Source organism: Macaca mulatta, chromosome X, assembly GCF_049350105.2.
Source record: "Macaca mulatta isolate MMU2019108-1 chromosome X, T2T-MMU8v2.0, whole genome shotgun sequence".
Classification (NCBI taxonomy): domain Eukaryota; kingdom Metazoa; phylum Chordata; class Mammalia; order Primates; family Cercopithecidae; genus Macaca; species Macaca mulatta.
The window spans coordinates 138,944,659-138,967,924 of NC_133426.1; the positions used below are offsets into that span (position 1 = coordinate 138,944,659).

General features: G+C 39.3%; 1 protein-coding gene across 12 annotated transcripts in view; it reads right to left on the reverse strand.

Moving 5' to 3' along the window:
- MBNL3 (muscleblind like splicing regulator 3) overlaps positions 1-10,059 on the reverse strand; it is a 122,669-nt gene extending 112,610 nt beyond the window's left edge. For 4 of the 12 annotated variants that reach the window (XM_015128207.3, XM_077988290.1, XM_077988288.1 and 1 more), the window contains exon 1: positions 8,698-8,914. The gene's annotated coding sequence lies outside the window, so the exon portion shown is untranslated. Of the gene's footprint in view, positions 1-8,697; positions 8,915-9,678 lie in introns of those variants that run through there. The other 8 variants (XM_077988282.1, XM_077988283.1, XM_015128203.3 and 5 more) reach the window with 6 other exon arrangements.
- Positions 10,060-23,266: the final 13,207 nt, after the last annotated feature.

Below are 23,266 nucleotides of genomic sequence, written 5' to 3' on the forward strand. Positions count from 1 at the left end.
ATGCCAAACTCTTCACACCTCAGCTGCTTTATAGCAGGCAAGAATTATACCGAGGACAAAACTGTTTCCTGGAAATGTCATGGGTTACATGATCACTATTACAGCTCTCAATGGTACTTCCACAAAAGGCAAAGCACTCTTCATGTATATTATTTACCTTCATTATATTAGGAGATCAAAGTAAAATAGCTGTAACCTGCTAGACTGACCTTGAAAACAAACCGTTCTTTCCATTCCTTTCCAAGTTTTTGTCCACTTTACTAATGATCAGTTATTCAACCAATTAGGAAACTCAATCATGTGATCTTAAAGGTTTTTCAAGTACCTGTAACAGCTCTGAGTTAAGAATTATCTGGCAGACGTTAATGGCAAGTTCAGGGCCTTCAACTTTATTTGGCCAGTCTCTATTGGACCATCTACCTATAGGAAATGCCCTCCCATCGAAGGCCCAATTTGGCAACCTATGGGAAATAAGTAGTTCGTCCCTGTTAGGAAAAGCAGCTCCATTCTCCAAATGGATGAAGAGGCACCACATCCATACCCAGCTCTGCCCATGGTGCTCTGGGCTCTTCAAAGGGCAGAATGTGGTTTCACTTTCTCCCCACTACTTCATGAGAAAAGCAGCCTGGTCGCTTCCTGGCATTTAATGAATGGTCCTCTCTCCGTGGATTTGGACTGTTGGTCCTTCCAACCAGTCATTAGCTGGCAGGAAATGCCCTCCTCAGCAATCACTATTGTGTAAATAAAGCCATAAACTTTCGAAGGCCCGTGCAATCCCAGACCACAAAGCTGCACGTGTGGGGGGGGGGGGAGGGACCTTGATTGTAAAAGCACTGCCTTCCAAATTAAACTCAAACCACATGATACAGTTCATAAAATATACAAAACATGCAGCCCAGTGACAGATTTATTGTGGCCTTACAGAATAAAGAAAAAAAAAAAAAACTCTATATGGAAAACACAGCTACTTTTGACTCAAATAGCCCCCAAACAGGAAGTTAAAAGCAAATCAGCCAGCTGTGGCCTCACTAACTTATGAAGGAGCCCAGTGCAACCAGCATTTCCTGTCATTGCTTGTCACCGTTTCTGAGCGCCTCTGTCTGAACTGTTTTCTTAGATGGCTAAAAATATTACAGAGATTTCTTTGGGGATAGACACAAGGCAACAAGGAGGCCTATTATAGGATCTAGGCTTGAAAGTGAAAAATGTAACTTTTCTCCAAAAAACATTCACTTAACACAGGTTACAGATTCAGTCACTTGAACCACTGCATTATAATGAATATTGGAATAAAAGCCCATATTTGTAAAAGCATTTAAAATCAGATCTTAGGTTGCCTGTTTCCTGTTAATTTAGGATAAATATTCAGAACCACAATTTTCATATGCCTGATTAGTAAGTGACAGAGCTGGAAACTACTATATCCCAGAAAACTAGCTTCTTAGAGGTTTCTCTCATCATCATCATCATCATCATCCCACAAAATTACTTGTGCTAGTTCAAAGTATGTGCATGTATGAGAGTTCTCTAAATCAAATCACATTTTAGATCCTTTTATGATGATGTGATGATGATGATGATCACACTCTTCACAAAATACGGAGGCAGTCTCGTCTTTTTTTCAGCACTGTGAAATGCCAAGCCTTAGGACACGTCTTTCTAGCCTATCAACTTTTCGATCACAAAAGAGCTTTGGAGGGGGAGTTTCGGTAACAAAGCAAAAGCATTCTGCCCTGGTATTGTTGCTGCACTGAATCTCAGTGTATATAAATGAATTCCCCAGCAAAACCAGGTTATTAAACATGGAGAAGAGGGGCAACTTGCAAGTCAGTCAGAAGTCCCACCAAAACATGGATGAACCTGGAGGACATCATGTTACATGAAATAAACCAGGCACAGAAATACAAATACTGCATGTTCTCACTCATATATAGAAGCTGAAAGAGTTGATCTCATAGAAGCAGTGAGTAAAACATTGGTAACTAGAGCCTGGGAAGGGTGGGGGTGGGGGAATATCCAAAGGCTGGTTAATGGACACAAAACTATAGCTACATAGGAGGAATAAACTGTAGCGTTTTATAGCACTGTGGGGTGACAATAACAACAATTTAGTTTATGTTTTCAAATAGCTAGAAGAGAGGATTTTGAAAGTTCCCAACACAAAGAAATGACAAATGTTTGAGGCGATGGATACGCTAAATACCGATTTGATCATTACACATTGTATGCATGTATTGAAATATCACACTCTACCCCATAAATATTACAATTATTAAGTGTCAATTTAAAATATACATATAAATTTGTAAAAAGAACTCCCAGACCCTCCCTCTGGTCAATCCACAGGTTTTAGCCCTTCCTCCTCATTTAGATGGGTGACACTGATTTTCAATTCATCTTCTATGGTGAGTGGGACATACCCTGAACTGAAGTTTAGAGGCGGACATAAAGCCCTTCACTGCTCATACTGGTCTCCTCCCTGGTTCTGATGTCATGATGACTAAATGGCGTGATGACCATTTACCTAAGGTCTTGAATTCACAAATTGCCTCAGATGCAGATGTTTAACACTATCTCCAGTTCAGGTTATATATTTTGACCCTATATTTTCATTTGCATTACAATGTTAATTTAACAAATGTAAACATATAAAGTACATCACAAAAAAGTCCCGCCAAAATCCAAGATCTTTCTCAAAAAAGGGCCTCCCTTGGGGAGCCTGTCAATCTGAGTCTGGCCTTGACCCTGACTTCAGAAAGCCAAAAGAATGCATATTGACACAGCCTCTGTCTGCAGCTGAGGCCGCTGCTATAGGCATTCATGAAACATATCAGATTACACAGGCATGGTACCCCAGTCCCTCCCTAATTATTTTATTTAGAAGTCCTTAAAGATAAAATGTAACTCTATAACATGTACTATGTTTCACTTCATGTATCTGGGTGAGCTAATAAGGTGTCTCTTCATGTCCAATTACTTGGGGGAAAATGCTGACATAAAGGAGTTGGGAGTTTAAAATTTTCTCAAAATCACTTCTGAAAGAAATGCCCCCATTCTTTCTTCGGGATCCTCATGGATCACAGACAGCAAACAATTTTTAAAATATCAATGTACCCTTTAACAAAACAGCACCCCCAACTGGGCCATTATCAAGCGCCTACTTTTCAGAGGACAAATACAAACTCTTCACTTGGGTACTGAGGTTAAATGTGATCCCCCACCTCTGTGCCATGGGTCTTGCTGAATTTGTCATTACATATTTTAAATGGAATTCAGAAAAACCAGTGTATAGTATATGAATCCAACCTTAAAGCAACCACCTTAATATTATATATTGTGACAATCTCATTTTCCCTATTGGTAAATTAAGTAAGGAATTATTTCATGAGATATATGTCCAGTTAATATTCTACAGCGTGCTTTTGTTTTGTGTTGTTTTGCTTTCCCGCGTAGAAGCTGAGTACTACAAAACAAAAGGTGAAATGCTAGCTGTCTGGCTCTTTCACTCTCTCATTTTGCTAATAGACCACCCCTCCCACACCACTCTCCAACACAACCTGTTGTTTGGTTACTTTGTACTGCCACATAAGGAGAAACTGCAAGCGCTGAACCTAAAGACTGATTATCCTCTGGGCACAAAAGATGATTGTGGTGGATCTGAAATGACAGCTCTTGTCTCTTCTACTGTGTGGACTTTGCTTTCTGGACACAATAAAAAGAGGCACTATTCATACCTGTATCTTGGTAAGTAAAAACCTATGCAAATCCAGTCTCTAAATGGGCAATCAACATCTGACTGAAAATGAGACAGCTCCCAGTGTCCTTTTTGGATTTTGTCTGTAACTTCATCACTTCCTAAACTATACATGACGGGAGGCATCAGGGTCACAGTATTTCTGATTTTTTTTTCTTATTTTTAATCTGGTGAAACAGTTAAAAAACTGTTTCTATGTAAACATTTCTTTGTAATGAAGACTGATATCCCTGGGATGTGGGGGAGGTATTCTAAATGCAACTACAGGTGAAAGAAAAGTAGCAGCTGACTTTCAGGCCAGTCCTCAAGGTCTCAGCCCTAAACCTGCATTGCTTGCATCTCCCTGGACTTGAGTTGCTACTGTGGCCTCTAACAGAACAGTCATTCAATCTAGTGTTCAGTCTGCTTATTGGTGTTGATTTTTCTTTTGTCAATAAAAAAACAGAAATAATGCTATAAGGAAGAATGTTCATAACATGCAAAAACAAGTTAGAAAGATTAATCTAGTCTTTCATTTATTTAACAAACTTTTACTGAGAACCTACCATTTACCAGGCATTAGGGATATGAGGTAAAAAGACCCAATAACCTCTGCTTAATGAATAGTTACTGGTACATTCAAGGAAACCTGAGTAAGCCTGAAGGAACCTTTCCCAATTTTCCACACCAGTTGAAGGCAATGCCAAGAAGCTCAGGATTCAAAGAATCCAATGTGGACAATTTTAAGCTAATTTGAATGATCCTAAATTGAAAACAAAATTCAGCCAACTATCAGACTCCAGGATGCTCCCATGGCTTAAAGAGATCAAATGACCTCTAGTCTCTACTGCCAACCCCCTGCATTTCTGTCCAGGTTGCCTTTTCTCAATGGGAGGCCCTTTCTTTCTAAGCCCTTCAAGTTCACTCACCGGGCACAAAACAAACTCCTGCCTCAAATCAGAAAACAAATCATTTCTTTTCCTCATGAGCCAACTTAATGTTGATGCAAGTAAAACTTGAGAGTCAACATAATATTTCAGGAAGCATGTCAAGTTGAGTCCTATGCTTGGGCTTCTAGAAAATCACCATACACATACAAAGGGAGAACACACACACACACACACACACATATTTAAATCAAGCCTCCTTTTATTCTTGCTTCCTCTTGAGTTCTGAGCAAAACATCTTTTTTTTTTTTTTTTTTTTCCTGAAAGTTAACTGCCTGGAGTTGAACATTCAGAGCCCTGGCTCTTTTCCTGAGCCTCAGAAAGACACCACTATATCAAATATTTATTATAGTTTACAGTGAACCTTTTTTCTTTCATTCTTAGAATTGAAGGAATGCTGTAAAAATAGGTATTTTCTGTAATCTTCCAGTGAGAAAGCAATGCACATCTGTATACACTGTTTTGAACTGACCACTAATTTGCACACTCACGTACGTGTTTGTGTGCCCAGGCAATTTGGAAGTCCTGTTATTTCTCAAATAAAAATGGTAAGGTCCTACTTCTCAGATTGTATTGTTTTCCCCATCAATCTTTTATAAACAATGTCACTCAATCTAATACCAAGCAGATCTAAACGATGAGTTAATAATGCATTTTTACTAGAATGATCTGAAAAAAAATATTTTGTTAACCCTTTCAGGTCATGTGGATGTTATTAATATCCAATAAGACAACTGATACCTTATTTATCCTAATTCTCAAAGTTGCCTTTCCAACACTGTCATTTGGCTATCTTGAGGCAATAGATAACCATTTAGAAAGAACAGAATGTCATGGAACCATCTGGTATCCTTAAGACCTAAAAGCCCACATTATTAAAGATCTAATTGCTTTCTTTCAGTCATAATTTATGTTTGTTTACTGATTGTTTAATTGACAGTTAAACAACTTGCTCCCAGACACAGTTTCTTCTCTTTCAGGAAAAGTGTCCATCTCATTTTAGCTGAGGCTCGGGTTTCTTTCTATATTTGAAGTGAGAGCTGTATCTCTTCTAGAGAAAGGCAGAAAAATCCCACAAACACAACTTCTGATTTCCATTTTCTTGATATCACATACATTTGAATGAGGAAAAATCCATCTGTTCTGCCTAGTAGACAATGTCATAAGAAAACTCAACAGCATAGAAGAACCTTGATGAAGTAAAGGTGAGTGTAGCCTTCATGCTCTTACAGACACTTGATAGTGTTAACATGGCAATGACCATTGTCTAACTTTAATTACAGGATGAAATTACTTGTTAAAAATGTACTATAACTTATGTACTGTCAGCTATGCTCCAATCTGTTTAGAAGCCTATCAGGCAACATTATTTATTTGAAAACAGAAAAAGTCTGCCACCTTCCTGAATTTATTGTACTATAAGCAGAATAAAAGTGAAATGTTATCAATAGAAATCTTCATCATTTTAGAGCTTCTCACACCATTCCCTCCCCTCCTCCCTCACACATAAAGGCAGCTGGGTGGAGAACAAAACTGTACTAAACTATACTGTCAACATCTGCACAACAGTCAAGAGACTGTCACTGTTCCAGCATGTGTGGTACTATACAGTCACTCAAAAGACAAAACCTTTTTTATTCCCAAGCTGCTGTGATTACTGGGAAGTATCACAGTGAAGCTGGAGAGATAATAATACACCTACTGGTCAAAAGCATGAAGCATGCAAGTGCCTGGAAGTACAATGAGAGGCAAGAGAACCCTTTAGAAGCAAATACAATACAACTAGGGGAATGTACATTCTAATCTTCTTTGAATGTTTAGGTTCTTGTAAGTGCACAAAAATGCCTTCCGTTTAAATTAAAAGCTGTACCCAAAATCCATTCCACTGTGAGTTTATAAGCTATTCATTTTTCTTTTTAATGTAACATTTATTAAGCACCTAGTTTGTGCAAAGCATTATTTAGGTAGAGGGTAGGTGCAAGAGAATACCAAAGGTACTTTGCCACCAGCTCATAATCATAAAAAGCAGCTGTTGTGAAATGCCTGAAGTGGACAGTTGAGGAAAAAAAGGTACTTTATAATAGTCCTGGGAGTCATTACAATTGCTTAAAGTAGCAAAGGAAATTAGAGAAATGAAGTAGCTCTTGGAAGTAGAGCGAAACATGCAGTCACCACCTCTAGCCCAGCACTGTATCAATTATCTCTCAAAACATTTTTTTTTTTAACAAACTCTTTCACTTATGTTTTCATATAAGGTCTCCAATCTCATCACTGTAAGAGGCAGCAGAGTGTTAACTGGCAAAATTTCCTCCTAATTTCTCTGACACCAGTTTAGCTTATCTATTCTAGCCTCAAGGTTTAGTATTTTCACTTTTTTTTTTTTTTTTAAGGATGCATTTGGTCCGAAGTCTTTTAACAGCAAGGCAGCACATCCGGAAGCAAACAGTACTGAACTGGGAGAAGTTGCTTTTTCTCATCCTCCCTTTACCAAAATGCAAGGGTTTATTGCTCTACCTGCAGGAACTCTCATTCTAGACATGAAGCAATGAATTGCCCCATATACTTCTCTCAAGAATACTATGAAAAATTGCTGAAAATTTGTTGTACAGTAAATTCCATTGTAAACAGTTTGACTGTTTCTAGGTAGACTACAGCACCTGGGCAGAAAACTGCACCATGCTTTAATAAGTGCAAAATAATATTTTTCTCCCTTTCCACACACTTGCTAAATTTAGTAGCAGAGTGTCTGCCAACCAAGTAGTTTCTACCTGCTTTGGGAGAAGTAAGAAGTGAACAGAGATAGAATATTATCAGCTAAGCTGTGGGCAGAAGCCCATTTTAGGTTATATTTGAAGAAGTGTTGGTAAATATGAAAGCATCCCCCAAAAGTATTGCACATTAGAAAGAAGTTAAAAATTACTTGAAAAAGTAGTTATTCAGGACTAGATTTTCATGGGCCAAGGAGAAAATGAGAATATAATCAGGAAAAATCCAAGGTGTCTGATAAGCCTCATTGTCTATTTACCTTTCATTGGAGGGGGAAACAAAACAAAACAAAATTCAGATAAATTGTATCAAGCAAGGATGTTTAGTCATTCCCACATACCAACAATGTTTCCCAAACATGATATCGGTAATCACCCAAACGTTTATTCACTAAAGCAGGGAGTCTGCTTAATAAAAATGTACCAATCATTTCAAAATTAAATCTTGCAAGTTTTGTTTTAATTGATTCTTTCCCATGAAGTCTACCCACGAAGACGGAGAGGCTGTGGGGATCCCAGCTCAATTTACCAACGATGTAAGAACATCTAGGAGAAAATAACTCTTTTAAAACATATTACTTGAATTAGAGCCACAATCAATTTTTCTGTTTTATCTCTCATCTAGCTAGCTAGCTAGCTATCTAAGAGTGCTCAGAAAAACACACAGTAGGTCTATTACCCTAATTACGAAACTACAACAATGAATCACTTAAATGTCAACTTTCATTACTTGTCTGGGTTTAATTTCGTTTTCTTACCATAAAAGCTTATTGTGTGAGTGTTAAAAACTAAAGTTCCCTTTTTAATAGTCTCCTAAAATCTACTCTCATGCCCTTCAAACCCCAGTAGTAAAAGCGAGCTGCCCAAATGTGTTGACTCAGGGCAGGAAGAGACAAGGTTCTGCAAGGAAGCTGTGGCACTGCTCACGATATCGCGTGAAAATGGGGAAATTAGTTGTTAAAAAGCATTTGCTGATGATATGCCATGTAAGAAGTTCCTTTAAATTAAAAAGATAGAAGAAAGCAGAAAAAAAAGAAAGAAGGAAGGAAGGGGAGGAAGAGAAGAGGAGGAGGAAGAAGAAACAGGAGGAAAGGAGGAGGAAAATGGTCAAAGCTCTAAAATCGCAACAAAGTTGCAGGATGACTTTTCCTTCTATTTGCTATTTTGTAAAACGAAGTGTAAAAGGCATTATTTCCTCGGAGTCCTAGGAAAGCAGCCTCGCTTACAAATCCCAGTTCATCTCCAGCCTTACCTTATGCTGCTAGCGCAAACCCAGAGGCTAAGGGGCCCTGCTCTCAGCGGCAGCAGCAGGGGCAGCGGCAGCGACAGCGGCACATGCCATCTGTTAGCGGCAGAAGCAAAAGCAGCGCTGCGCTAGGTGGCCCCGGTGCCGGGAGAGCCTTTAGCAGGGGTGCATACTGAATGCCGCCATTTTAAAGCGAGGTTCCTGAAATCATTAGATATAAGCAAATTAAAGCCCGCCCCACCTCCAGAACTTAAGGGCTGGGACTCGCAACTCGGCTCCAAGTCGGCCGCTCTGGGGTATAAAATGTCAAGTCTACAGACACGCGCACGCGGACTCTCGGACGGAGGCGACGGATCCCCCTCTCCCTTCTGCCCCCTTGACCCTTTGGTGCTTTTTGCAAGACTCCTTTCGATTCCAGGGGCCAAAATACTTTCTTTTCTGGGCTCCTCGGGGCCCCTTCCCGGGGCCGGCCGGCGGGCTGTTGGGGGAGGGGACGAGGCCACGGACTGGCCCTCCCCGCTCCTCCCAGGCTCTTGGTTCAGTCCGCTCGGAGCACACCTCGTAGAGCCCCAGCTCCCTCGCGGAGGCCGGGCGTGGGGCTCCCGCCCGGGCTCGCAGCCACCATAGCAACCCGGTCCCAACCCCGCCCGGCCTTTGCCAAAGGCGTGCCCTCCTCCCGGGCCAGTGCCCTTCGCCGGACGCCAGACGTCCCCTCGCGCAGCCCCGCCGATCCCGGGCCGCCCGGGCCAGGGCCGCGGCTCCGTGCGTCCAGCTCCGGACACACGCGGCACGCGGAGGGAAACGGCGCCGGCGAGGGGCTTTAGGCGCCAAAACGGAAACTCCCGCGAAACTCCGCCGGCCAGCGGAGCCGCGCGCGGGCATCCGGAGCGCCGGACTCGGAAGCGGCGCACGCGGCCGCCCGGCCCCGCCCCGCCCGGCCAGGTAGCGCGGCGCGCCCCGCGTCACCAGTGCTGCCGCCAACCTCACCTGGCTCCGCGCGCCGCTGTGGGACAGACGGGAATTTGGCCACGGGCCGCCCGGGCTCCCGCGCCCACCCCGGACTCTCTGGCCTCCGCCTCCCTCTCGCTGCTCCCAAAGAGCGCCAAAAAGTCGCGCTCCGGCTCACGCTCGGAGTGCGGGCACTTTCTTCCTGTAGGGCGCTGTTTCGTCGCGAAATATATTCTTTGTGTGGTTCGCTCACTCGTGCCTGGTTCTCCGAGAGCGCAGCGCGGGCTTTATTCTCAGGGGGTGTGGCGCCTCGCCCCCAAACCCGGCAGCCCAGCCCCCGCTGCACAGACCCTTTGTCATTTCATTAGGAAGGGAAAGGGGGACAAATCATAACGCTCAGATTTTACAAAAGCGAAAACAAACGGAGCAGGCACACATCCCCAGAGGCGGGGGTGGGGTGGGGGTGCAAAGTTTCTGGCGCTTCAGGAACTGAAGTACCAGTGAGAAAGGCAGGGTGGTTCACAGCGGGACGCTCATAGACACTTCCCAGACAGGTGAGAGGCAAAATGGGTCCTTTCAAAATTGATCTTAGTCGATAAATATGTCCACTCACTACAGGCTAAATAAATACATTCATACTCACCAGCTGCCTTCTTGGGGGTTTTATCTTTCATAAATGCCCCAATCCTTTATTTCCCTCTTAAGAATTTCAGGCAGGGAAATGCTGATCAGTGCAATCTGTTCCCCTTCTTCCACGGAGTTTGCAGGAAAAGAGGAACCCTGAGGTAAGGTTCCAGATACTTTGGAAAATGGACAAAGCAAATGCAGTTTTATATCTTGATTAAAAAGTGTGCATCTGCACAGGGAAATTACAAGTTTCGATTTAATGCAAGTGTAATAGGAGCACCAGCTGTCTCGTAATTGGAGCCCCACAATAATAAATGCGTGCTTTTATTTAATTTTACGAAGACAATTGTAGTTGATAACGCACACATATGCAGGATCGTCAGTGACAAGCTCATAGCAATTCATGGCTGCTTTCCTGTAATCAACTGCTTCACCCAGAGACAGAGTTCTACATGCTCTGCACAAAGTGCGAAACATTGCAGGAGATATTTAAGCAGCAGTTAGGTTGAAAAGTGGAGTGAATTCTCAGGCTAATTACACTTTTTAATTCTGATGGACTGATCCAAATAGAATTCTCCAGCTAATTTTAGGCAAGAAATCAATCCGTTTGTTAAGTGCAAGATAATAGAGTAGGGTGGTAATTGTTGGAAGGAGAAGACTGGGTACAAACTACCCTTCAAATAATTGAGAAAATACCCCATGGTGTTTGGCAAGTATTGTGAAAGTCATTGGGACAATGCGCAGGGATGGTGTCCGATACTTTGTTACACTGGGTAGAAACCTAGCATGAGTCAAGAGAGTAGGAGTTTCCAGTTATTTGAGAAAAGGGGGAAAAGACTCTAATTCCTAACCACCTCTTCCCACCTTCCTTCAAATTTGCCGAATTGCCTGAACTGTGGTAAAAGTCTAATGTGTCTGACATACAGGAAGTGGCTTTGGCAGTCCAAGATCTACCACAGCAAAAAGTAGGCAGTGTTGGCTACCACAGTCAGCTAGAGAGAAGGGCATGGCTGAATTACATAACTTTATACCCAATGATCTAACAAATGAGGAACTGTTATCACAGCGAGTCAACAAAGGAGTCTTTATATTAAACATAACTTGGGTCAACACCCGTTCTCTTACCTCTGTCCACCATTGCAAGCCACATCTCCTGTGGGACATTCGGGGTTTTGCTAATAACACAAAAACTGGCTCAATCTTATTGAATTGCTGAAATAATTGTTTTATCTTAAATTTAAGGCATAAATAGGTCAATTTGCTATTTCTTGGGATACTATAGCTTCAACATTGTCTGTTGCTTTTAATTTCTGGCCAGTGAAAATTGCAGATGATACTTTAGTATTTTCTTTCCCATACTGGAGGGGAAAGAAACCTTATAAACAAATTTTAGCCTGGTAAACTGCCTTCCTTTTATCCAGGGTGGCATGACCTCCACAAATGAAGCTAGGCAAATTTCCATGCCACTAGGCCACTGGGGAACGTTGTCAAAGGCCCGAAGAAATTGCTAGTCCCTCCCCTCAGCATTTTAAAAAGGCCCATTTGCTCTCTGGGGCGGACTCACCTTGGAATTACTTTCTTTCCATTTTCGTAGAGTGGTTAGAGCTAGCCAACATTTTCTCTTCTGTTCTTCTCTTTAGGCATAATTGGTGGCATGACCCAGGAAAAATAGGATCGTGTAGTGACTGATACGCAAGATGAATTCTTACAATATTGTATGTGCATTATAGGCTCGGAATACATATGCCTGTTTCCCCATTGCGTTTTGAGATCATCTGAGAACCACTATCCTGACGGATCTTCAAAAGTCAGTGTCTTGTAACTCGGATTGAAAAATTAAGTCCCTGGCTGAAGAAGAAGAAGGAAGAAGGAAGAAAAAGAAGAAAAAGAAGAAGAAAGAAGTAGTCCCGTCCTTCTCTCCTAGCCAGTCAAATGCAGGTGTGTAAGCAAATGTTTCAACAAACCTGGGGGACATGCTTTCTGTGCTCTAACTAGGTCTTAACGCTTGAGATGGACACTTACACAAATGTTAAGGCTAGGATTCTGGGTAAGGATGTAGCCTCTCAAGTAGCATGTTCTTCCAATAAATATAATTAACTTTGATGCAGGAAAGAATTGTAAAAGTTATGTAATGGTTTAAAAAAAGATTATTGTACTCCACCACCAAACAAATGTTGCTGTGTTTTTAGAGAGATCGGATAGGTGAAAAGTTAAACTCATGCGTGTATCAGTGAACCAGGGTCTTGAGAAGTTTTTGAACTTTCAGCATATTCTATCAGAATTATCCTTTTACTCCTCTGCTAAGCCACATAACTCATTCATTATTCTTTGAAACAGACAGTCAACGTGTACTACTGGACATATGGGCAAGGCCGTGCTATGGACAAAAGGTCAAACATCTCTTTTCTGTTTTGAGCTTGTGTAATTATTCTCACTGGCCTATCAACAATAGTATTATTTGCTACTGCTGTGTTCTAGCGATGGCTCCACAGGCTCCAGCCCCACAGCAGTATTTGTGGTAATTCCATAGAGAAGCCTCTGGCCATTTAAGGGTGGTTCAGGAGCTAAAGACACTGATTATTCATTCATTCTTGAAGAGTCTTTTTCATTCAGAGTTGGGAATTTGGACTTTGGGGTTCAACACAAAGGTTCCTACTAAATAAATGGGAAAAAGGTTTAAACAATCAAGTAAATGTTGGCTTCCAAGGTAACCCCGCTGTAAAATGTTATAGACTGTATTCTTACAGAAGAAACTATAAGGCAATTTAGTAACTAGTTGAATGCAGAAACAATTGCAAGCATAGATAACAAATTGATCAACAATTCTCAGGTTGCAAAGAAAATTTCTGAAACTCAGTGTTTTTTTTTCACATGGACAAAATTGTCAGAATTCTTTGGACATATTCTAATAAATACAGAAGAAAACAGGACAAATATATTTTTAAAAATCCTTCAAAGCGCACCTGGGCCTGATGGATTTACAAGGTGAATTCTCTTCCAAGCCTTTTAAGAACATATTATACAAATTATCCTTGATTATTGAAAAGTATAGTATATTTCTTAAAATTGCCCTCAGAGGGAAATGTGCTAAGAATGATACAGATAAAATGATACAAAAAGGTAAGAATAATTCAAAAATGGAAGCATGATATAAAAAAGAAATGCAAGCCCTAGTCTCACTTAGGAATACAATAATTCTAACAGTAATCATTTAATGTAGAACTACTCTAGGCACTGTATTAAGTATTTTTCACAAATTAACTCATTTAATTCTCATAACAATCTTATAAGGTAATTACTTTTATGTCCCCATAAAAACAGAAAAACTGAGGCTTGCCCAAAGTAAAAAAGTTATTAGGTAGCAGAACTAGGATTCTGCACTATTTTTCTCTGATGACAGGGCTCATGTTTTAACTACTGCACAGTACTGAATAAAGCTGCTGTGAGGTCCAATTGGATTTAAACTCAAACACTTGCTCCATATAGTATGCCACACTACCTCTCATTGATGTGGGCATTTTAACAAAAATTCTACAAATACAATAGAGACATGTATTAAAATAACTTTGTCTTGATCAAGTATTGTTTATCCCAGAAATGTAAAGATAATTTCAACAACTATCAATATATTGAAAAATATGTGATTATCCCAGTAAATGCCAAAAAAAGCATTTAATAAAATCTAATTCCTGTTTATGGTTAACATCAGGAATAATGAACTATGTCTCTGACATAATAAAAAATGTGTACTCGAAAAACAAAGAACTAACCACCTACCTATTGATAAAACATTATTTTCCAAAAAGCTGGACTAAAATAAGTGTTTTAATCATTTATAAGTCTAGTGTTTCTGAGGAAATCTTTGATCTGGTAATAAGATATAAAAATAGATTAGAAGTAAATATTGTAAAGGAAGAAACTATGGAGAATTTTTAAATCAAGACTATTTTTTAAAATCAGTTTTAGGTCCACAGTCCAATTGACAGGTGAAGAGATTTCTCATATAGCCTGGCCCCAACACATGCACAACCTCTCCAATTATTAACATCCAATTGATGAGCCTACATTGACACATAATTATCATTCAACGAACAGTTTACATTAGAATTCACTGTTGGTGTTAAAAATTCTGTGAGTTTGGACAAACGTATAATGACATTATCTACCATTATAATATCATGCAGAGTATTTTCAATACCCTAAAAATCAAAGATAGAAAATGTTTAGACAATATTGTTGTATACCTAGAAAATCCTCAGAATTAACTGAAAGAGATTAGACATTATTAGAGTTCTTGAGGCTGCATTGAGCCATGATTGCAACGCTGCACTTCAGCCTGGGCAACAGAGCAAGACCTTGTCTCTAAATAAATAAAATAAAAAGCAAAATCATTAAAATATTTGGAAGTAAGTCAATATACAGAAGAGTTGTGAGAAAAAGAAATAATATAAAACCTTAATGGCAGAAATAAAGAAAAATTTGAATAAATGTAAAGTCATACTGTGTTTCTGAATGTGACCAACAGTGTGAAGATGACACTTCTTCACAGGTCGATTTATAAATGTAGACAATTCAAATGAAGATATCCATTATCTCAAAAATGATACATTAACAATTGTATACGACTGTCCTAGAAAAGCAAAAGTCTAAAACAATTCCCAAATACTAGAATGTATTATAAGCTAACACTAGTTAAAATAGCAGAATTCTGATGCAAATCAAAAAATCAGTAAATGGGACCTCGAGACCAAGGAAAAGCCCTAGTAAATGAAAGAATTGAATGTTTGATGTACAAAGCATAACTAAACAATAGGGAAAACACTCATTATTTAATAAATTCACGTGGGGTAACTGGTCATGGATATGGAGAAAAATTAACATAAGCTTTTATCTCTTACCATATATAACAATTCTTTCTACATATGCTAAATGCTTAAATATTTAAAGAAAAATTTAAAAACTAGAAGGAATAGACTAACCATGAGACTAGACTATTTAAATCAACTATGGGGATTTTTTAAAGTTTTGAAATAATAGAAAACATTACAAAGACTGGTCAGAGAGTACAGCATAATACAACAATGTAAAATCAGGATCAAAACTGAGATTAAATGGTGGAAATGCTAGGAATGTCAGAGATAAATTAATATCATCTAAAGTGTGTTCAGAAGTACTACAAATTTAGAAGGTCCCCAAGATCCCAAGGGACAAATGGTCAAAGAACATCATCACGCTAAAAGAAATATATATAGTTCAAAGTAGGAGGCACCATTTGATATTAATTCAACTGCCCAAACTAACAGTTTACAAAACCCAATACTATACAGACTCTGGAAGAAAAGACTCATTTAAGTTGCTAATAGCATTGCAAAAAGAGTCAAGAATTATAAAAATGTTCATAGTCTTGGACCCAGGGATTGTAATCCTGCAAGTTATCCTAAACCAATAATTCAAATGAAGAAAAAAAGCAACCTTAGTTTGAATATAAAAATAATCCTTAAAATAACCTAAATATGAAAAAATAATGGAATGCTTAAACTATTTACTATATACTCATTCTGTAATAAAAACCAAGAAAATTGCATAAAATAATATTAATAAAAGATTAAAATGCAAAATTATATTTTTCACATTGATTGCATCCAGTCATATTCATTTGCTTTTAAAAAAATAAAATGGGGATATTGTTTTATTTATTTTATTATTTTGGCGTTCTGTCTAACAAAACATTACTGAATTGGAGAAATAAATAATTCAATGGGAGAATCAGACCTCTATTTCAAATGAACTACTTCTATTTATGTCACCTTGTGCCATTTCTTTTTCTGTTTCTCTGCATCTCTCAACATCTGTTATTTTACCTTCTATGAATATTTTTTCTGGCACTTTGTCTCTTTCTTCATTTCTCCCTATTCCAACTATATTTCTTTTTTTCTTCTGTCACCCCGGATACTACACATTTTTCCCCCTTTTATCCTTCTTAGCTTTCTTTTCTGCCTCTGTTCTTGGAATGGTTAAAATATGGAACAGGAATGTATTTTATTTGTTTTATCTGTTGAATAAAACATTGCTTTTGTTCATTTTTAAAGTGAACTGAATTCATTATTTTTAAATTCTGTTATAAAGGGCACTCAAATTGAATTGTCTTTTAATTGTTTATGCATGGGCAAGGCCAAATCAAAAGCTTCTTCAAGGCCCTAAACTATGTCAAGTGGAAAATACTACATATCATAATTCCATTAGATTTATCATCACAGGAAGAACAGTGAACATAAACATGAAAGATTTACATGTGTATGTACAGGAAACCCTGCTATGCCAATTTTTGTGTTTTCAACTATCTACCTCTTAATTATGCTAAAACATGCTTTTAACTCTCATGAGACATGTTGATGCAATAATTATGATCTCGTATTTGGCAATCAAGATATTGTGAACGTAGTATCAGTATGAATGGGTGCCTTTAATCATGGAACCTGAGATGAAACTGAATGGCAATGCACAAATGCAGAGAATGGTCAAGAAGCTAAAAAATAGCTATTGGTAGTACAGTGACCTTGGGCAAGTTATTCTCTCTCAGCTTCCTCACAAATAAAATGAAGATAATACTAGTGTCTTTTTGAAGTATATATTGTAGGATTAATATATGGCAAGGTTTTGAAAGCATTTAACACAGTACCTGACACACAGTAAGTGCTCCATTAGTGAGAGAATGTGGAAGGTATTGCAGATTTGGAGGCATAGCATGCACGTTAGCTTGAGAAGAGATTGGCTTACCTCTGGTCATACTGGAGGGTTAGTTTGGAGAATCATCCTTTTACTTTTAGAAAATAGTATTAGTCATACTTCAGCTGTTCTTTGTCAAACCTACAGAGCAACCCCCAGGGCTGAGCATTCCTTCCTTTTTTGGGATAGAATGGAGTGGGAGAAGGAGGGCTTGAGAGGCAGTCCCTTGTCAACCTTGTGCAGCATTGAAGGGAAGAGGGTGATATCAACCTCAGAGTAGCTTAAGCTCCTATGAGCAAGGTCAGAGTGCCAGGTCAGTGGCCTGTTTCTGCTCTGCCAAACACGGGGCATGGCTGCAATACCCCGGCTATGGGATTAGAGTGTGTGCCTTAATGATGACTCTCTATGAGCCAATTGTTGTGTCTGATATATCTGCTAATTCTATGAAGGAAAAGGAGACTTGAACCTGAGACACTGATAGAGATAGGATAGTGATTAAGGGCGTAGATCCTGGAGCCACACTTCATGGGTTCACTTGGTAGCGGTGTGACCTTGAACAACTTACTTACCCTCTCTGTGCCTCAGTTCTTTGTTCAAAAAGTGAGATAATGATAGTATTTACTTCATGGGGTTTGTGGTGGGAATTAAATGAGATCACATATGTCAAGCACTTAGAATGCTGCCTACCAGATCATGAGTACTGCCTATTTTTATCCAAGTACAAATAGCCCATTCCTCAGCTTCTCTTGTAATCAGGAGAATTTTCTTCATGGGTGCAAGAAAACACATTCCAAATACAAAAAAAAAAAAAAACCAAAACAGGAGGATTGTGCATTTTCTCTTTGATCCAAACTTGGTTGAGGCATAATAAAATTCATAAGACAGTGAAGTGCCTTTGGCACCAGGAAGATTTTGCAAATGGCCATAGAAACCAGACTGAGGCTAATCCTGAAAGCCTGGGTCATGTGGGGGCACTCTCTTCCTCTCCAGGCTGCAATGAGACCCAAAATTTCCTGCCATCATGCCTTAATGTCTTCAAAAAACCCCTCTCGAAATGAACAAATTACCCCGGAAGAATAACACATCAACCTGTTAGCTGGATGAACACTTTAGTGGAGATTACTTTTATCAGATTACTTAGCTTCTGGGAGTTGGACCCTGAAGCCAGCAGATGAAGGATGGCTAAATGATGCTGGGAGGGAAAGAAGAGGGAACGAGCATGGGGAGGCAGCCTAAGGGCTTCTGAGGACTAAAGCTGGGCAAAGCCAGGAGCTGCACGGTCTCCTGGATGGCGCATAGAGCTTCCTCAGCCCTACTGTCTTCCCTACTCCCTTTGTCCTGTATTGTTTTTCATTTCCCTATTTTCATGTGTATCATACACCACCTAGTACAGGGCCAGACACACAATAAACAGATATGTATTAAGTACCTATTGAGTGAATAAGTGCCTACAGAAGACACATGCCTCCCCATCCCTCCCCAAGACAGGACAGGGATGTCCTGTGTGGAACACAGCTAGGTCCGGCTCAGTAACTACTGACTAGAAGGGGCTGTAATTTAGAGGTTGGCCTGCTACATAGGGTGAGGTAGGCACCTGTGGCTGGGAACTTAACACATACTAAGAAATCACTCACAAATAACTAGAAGGAGGATACTGAATGTCCCCAACACAAATAAATGATAAATGTTCAAGATGATGAATATGCTAATTACCCTGATCTGATCCTGTACAATATGTGTATTGAAACATCACTATGTACCCCAGAAATAGTTACAATTGTTATAACTCAATTAACAAAATAAAAGGAAAAAAAAAACCAAAGTATTCACAAAATGGCTGGAGCATAGTCATGGGCACTGCAGAATCAAGGATAGGAGATCTGAGCAGAGAGGCAGCATACAGTACTCAAGAAAATAGCAAGGCAGGACTGATTCCAAGAACCAGGAGAAAGCTGAGTTTTCAAGAGAAAGGAAATGAAAAAGAGAGAGAGAGAAAAAAAAAAAACAGCTTTTTTATCCAGTGCCTTCTTTGTACCAGGCACTCTTCACTGACCTTATCACATATATTCTTCAAAACAGGACCCAAATGAATTCTTGCCTCTATTTGTTCAATAAATGGAAACCTAATAGAAAAGCTGTGAATTTGCAGCATAGTATAGTAGCTTAGTGTAGACTTAGCTGCCTGGGTTTGGCTCCTGCTCTGTCACTTATTAGCTGTATGACCCTGGGCAAGTTAGTTAACCGCTCTGTTCCTTAGTTTCCTCTTAGAGGAAAATGAGGATAATAATAGTACCTGCTTCATAGAATTATTATAAAATTTAAGTGAGTTACTATTTACAAAGCACTTAGAACAGTGCTTTGTAAGCACTGTTATATATATATATATATATATATATATATATATATATATATATACACACACACACACACATATATATATATATATGTATAACAGTTATATAAGTGTGTGGTAAATAAATTAATATTCCCAATGTTATACAGCCATTATTAGAAGTAGGCAGGACTTGAGCCCAGGTCCAAATACTTCAGTACTAGCACAATTCCTACCTCCTCCATAAACCTCAAGTTTGACTTCTCTTCAAGGACTCCTTGAAGTCCTGTATCCCCCAGGAAACTTACCCAGTCCAAGCCTACTTTGATTCCCTGCTTCATATCCAGTTTCAGACTGCTTGCCTAATGATTTGAATTCTTCCTGCACATTATCTTGTTTTTCAAACTAGTTCATACACTTCTTTTTGAGGAGTTCACTTTTTTATTTTCACGTTCCAAAGTACCTAGCATTTCCTCTGTGTATTGAGTTCAAACACTGAGTGGTCTTAAAGTTTTGAGTACTTGCTAAATGGCTGGAGCATAGTCATGGGCACTGCAGAAGCAAGGGTAGGAGACCTGAGCAGAGAGGCAGCATATTGTATTCAAGAAAATAGCAAGGCAGGACTGATTCCAAGAACCACGAGAAAGAAATGTATATGGCAGGCCATAGAGGTCCGGAATCATTTGGTCTTATGTACTCACATTTTCCACATCTGCCCATGCATTTTAACAGTTTTTGTTTCATACCTAACCAATGGCTGAAAGAAATAGACATTCTGGTTTTTAACTCATTCTATATAAAGTTTTAGTATGGTTTTTGTATTTTTTAAACAATTCTCTCAGCTATTATCATTTTAAAGCATTTGCTAAAGCACAATTAGTACAAGTGTGAGAGAGAAACAGAGACAGAGACTGAGAAACAGAGAAACAACATGGCACCACCAACGTTCCCGTAAAAACATAATTTTCTATGTTATCCCTTCCCAGGCATATGGCACTGAGTCATAATAAATAACAGTAATGGAAAATGGCCAAATGTACTTGGTATACTGGAGCTAAGTACAAAAGGAGATATAGAGTTAGTTTTAAGATACATTGTATTTCGAAAGTGCTTTCAAAGCCTTAAATATACTGAACAGTCATATCTCTAAAGGGAAAGAAATGTACATACGTTCTAAAAACACTTGCTGAGATAGTAAATGAATGTGCTCGATTTCCCTGATCAGAGCCTTTCATTCCAATTTGATGCAAGCCATAAATGAAATGACTTGGCTGATTATAAGTCAGCTCCCCATGAACATTTGTTTACATCTGAAAGCCACTACACATAATTGCTGTCTCTGCTCAGGGGAGGCCCAGCTGGGATTACAAGAACTGTTGCAAGGTTCTACTGAGGTGTGATCACCAGTTACGGCATGAACCTGGCACTGCATGTCCACACTCTGTCTGCTTTGGCAATTGGATCCATCAGTCTTCCTCCTTCACACAGCTAAAATTAGCTAGAAGACAGCAGAAGTCTTGGGAAGGAAAACATGGGGCTGTAAATAACATTCAGACCCCAAGTCTGCTTTGCTCCTGAGAGATAGCGTGTAATTATACAGTAGTTACTGTGTTCTTCCAAAAGCCAATAATAGTACATTTTCATTGATGAAGGGAAGGGTGAGATTGAGGATAAGGCAGGATAACGGGCATACCATAAACATTGATTTCTCTGAAAAAATGGAAATTGGCAATTTACCTTAATCGTTTTCTTTTGAAGAAAAAAAATGGGTCTACTCGATTTGAATAATAATGGGAAGTAAATATGTAACTGCTTCTTCCCTTTATTAACAAATTAAAATTTAAAATAAGCCAGTTTAACATCTGTATGTACATTGGGGATAATAATGGTATCTACCTCAAAGGTAGTTATGAAGATGAGTGAATTTAGAACTTTTATAACTTTTAGAACAGTGTAACTCTATATGTTTTCCAAATAAATGAATAAAGCCTAAGAAGAAAAAATCTATTAACATTATTATAATCTTTCATTTTGTGTAGCTAACATTCCCATTTAAATGACAGCATGTAAAAATTTTGTGGTACAATATTCCTTTGCATATTTTACACATAGCACACATTTACTTTCTGATTGTAATGTGACCCAAAAGAAGTTAAATCCGAGCTTGAGAGTCAGTATCATTGCCTCTAGCATTACCAATTTATTGCATATTCTTAGATAACTCATCCATCATCTTACTCCCTCTGAAATACACATCTTAACTCAAAAAGGGTTATAGACCTCTATCACAAATATGCTTAAAATGATCAAGGAAAGAGGTGAGATCATAATTCCTTACCCTTGTATTTACTGTTAACAAATAATAATAAAGACAGATTTCCAGACTTGGTCTGTTGTTGCTGTTTTTCTTCATGTTCAAATCTTATCAAATAAAACCCTCTGATTATGACTTAATAAAGAAGTCCCTTGAAGTTGATCATGTAAGTAACTCCAGTAACATTTCCAGAAGGTGGACTCATTAGAAAATGAGATTCAGATTAATGGGGGAGAAGGGGAGATTCTTCTTTCTTTATGTAATAAAACTGCTCACTGGGGCGAGGCTGCCCCAGCAGCGAGGACTTCCCTTCACTCCTGAATGAGGATAACACATGTGCTAACTGATCTAACCTCTTAGTTACAGATGATTAGAAATACAGCCGTTTACCAACCCCAGGACGTCACTCTTGCAGACAAACCATCAGCCCTGGTGACAACCCACTAGGAAAAAGGCTCATGAGGACCCAAAGTCCAGGCTGTCTTGGGTGGTTCTGGCTGAGCAGAATAAGCCTGAGGAGGAGGGAAAGGGAGGGAACACTAAATCTTTCTAATCATTCTCTCTAACCTCCCATGTCCCATAGGAGAATGTAATTTTGTTTCTGTGGAATTTTTTAAGTAAATGGTTCAGGTTTCCTTTGCTATTTATGGGGGCAAGACTGGCCTGTTATTACTGTACTGAGGTGTGATACCAAAGGCCTTTATAGCAATGGCAAGGTGGTATCCAATTCTGCCTCCCACTCAGACTTTAGGCAGCTCACTTTCCCTCTGCAGGCCTCATTTTCTTCATCAGTAATGGTGTTACCTGGTCTGTGAATTATTATGATTTTTTTTTTTGAGACAGGGTCTCACTTTGTGGCCCAGGCTGGAATGCAGTGGCACAGTCTCGGCTCACTGCAACCTCTGTCTCTGGGTTCAGGTGATTCTCCTACATCAGCCTTCCGAGTAGCTGGGACTACAGGTGTGTGCCACCACACCCGGCTGATTTTTGTATTTTTAGTAGAGATGGAGGATTCACCATGTTGGCCAGGCTGTTCTCAAACTCCTAACCTCAAGTGATCCACCTGCCCTAGCCTCCCAAAGTGCTGGGATTACAGGCGTGAGTCACCGCGCCCGGCCCTATTATGATTTTTTTTTAACTTACTTTGGCAAAAGAGATCATTCTCCCCTTTGAGCTCCCACTACGTTTTGGACACAACTTAGCCTCTCCACTTTCTACTCTGTCTGCTAATGTACTATTCCAATAGGACTTGAACTCTTTCAGAGCATGGACTATATCTTACTTATATTTGTATTACTATCACCTCGAATGCAGTGAACCCTCAAACATGTTTGATGAATAAATGAAGGAAGGAAGGCATAAATGAATACATGAGTGAAATGAGTTGAACTAGATATAGTCTGAGACCTCTAAACTGCAGGCTGGGGCAGTACTTTTCCATCCCAATTCAAACCACAGTTTGTATAGGTTCAGGCATAGATAGATAATTCAGAAGAACTGGAGAAATTATAGATGAGTGCTTTAAGTGTCTTGTATTTTGTACACTCCCTCCCCCAATTTTTACTCATCTTTGTCTTCTTCATCCTATGATGAGACCTATTTTCCTCTTTTCTAAGGCAAAGAAAAAA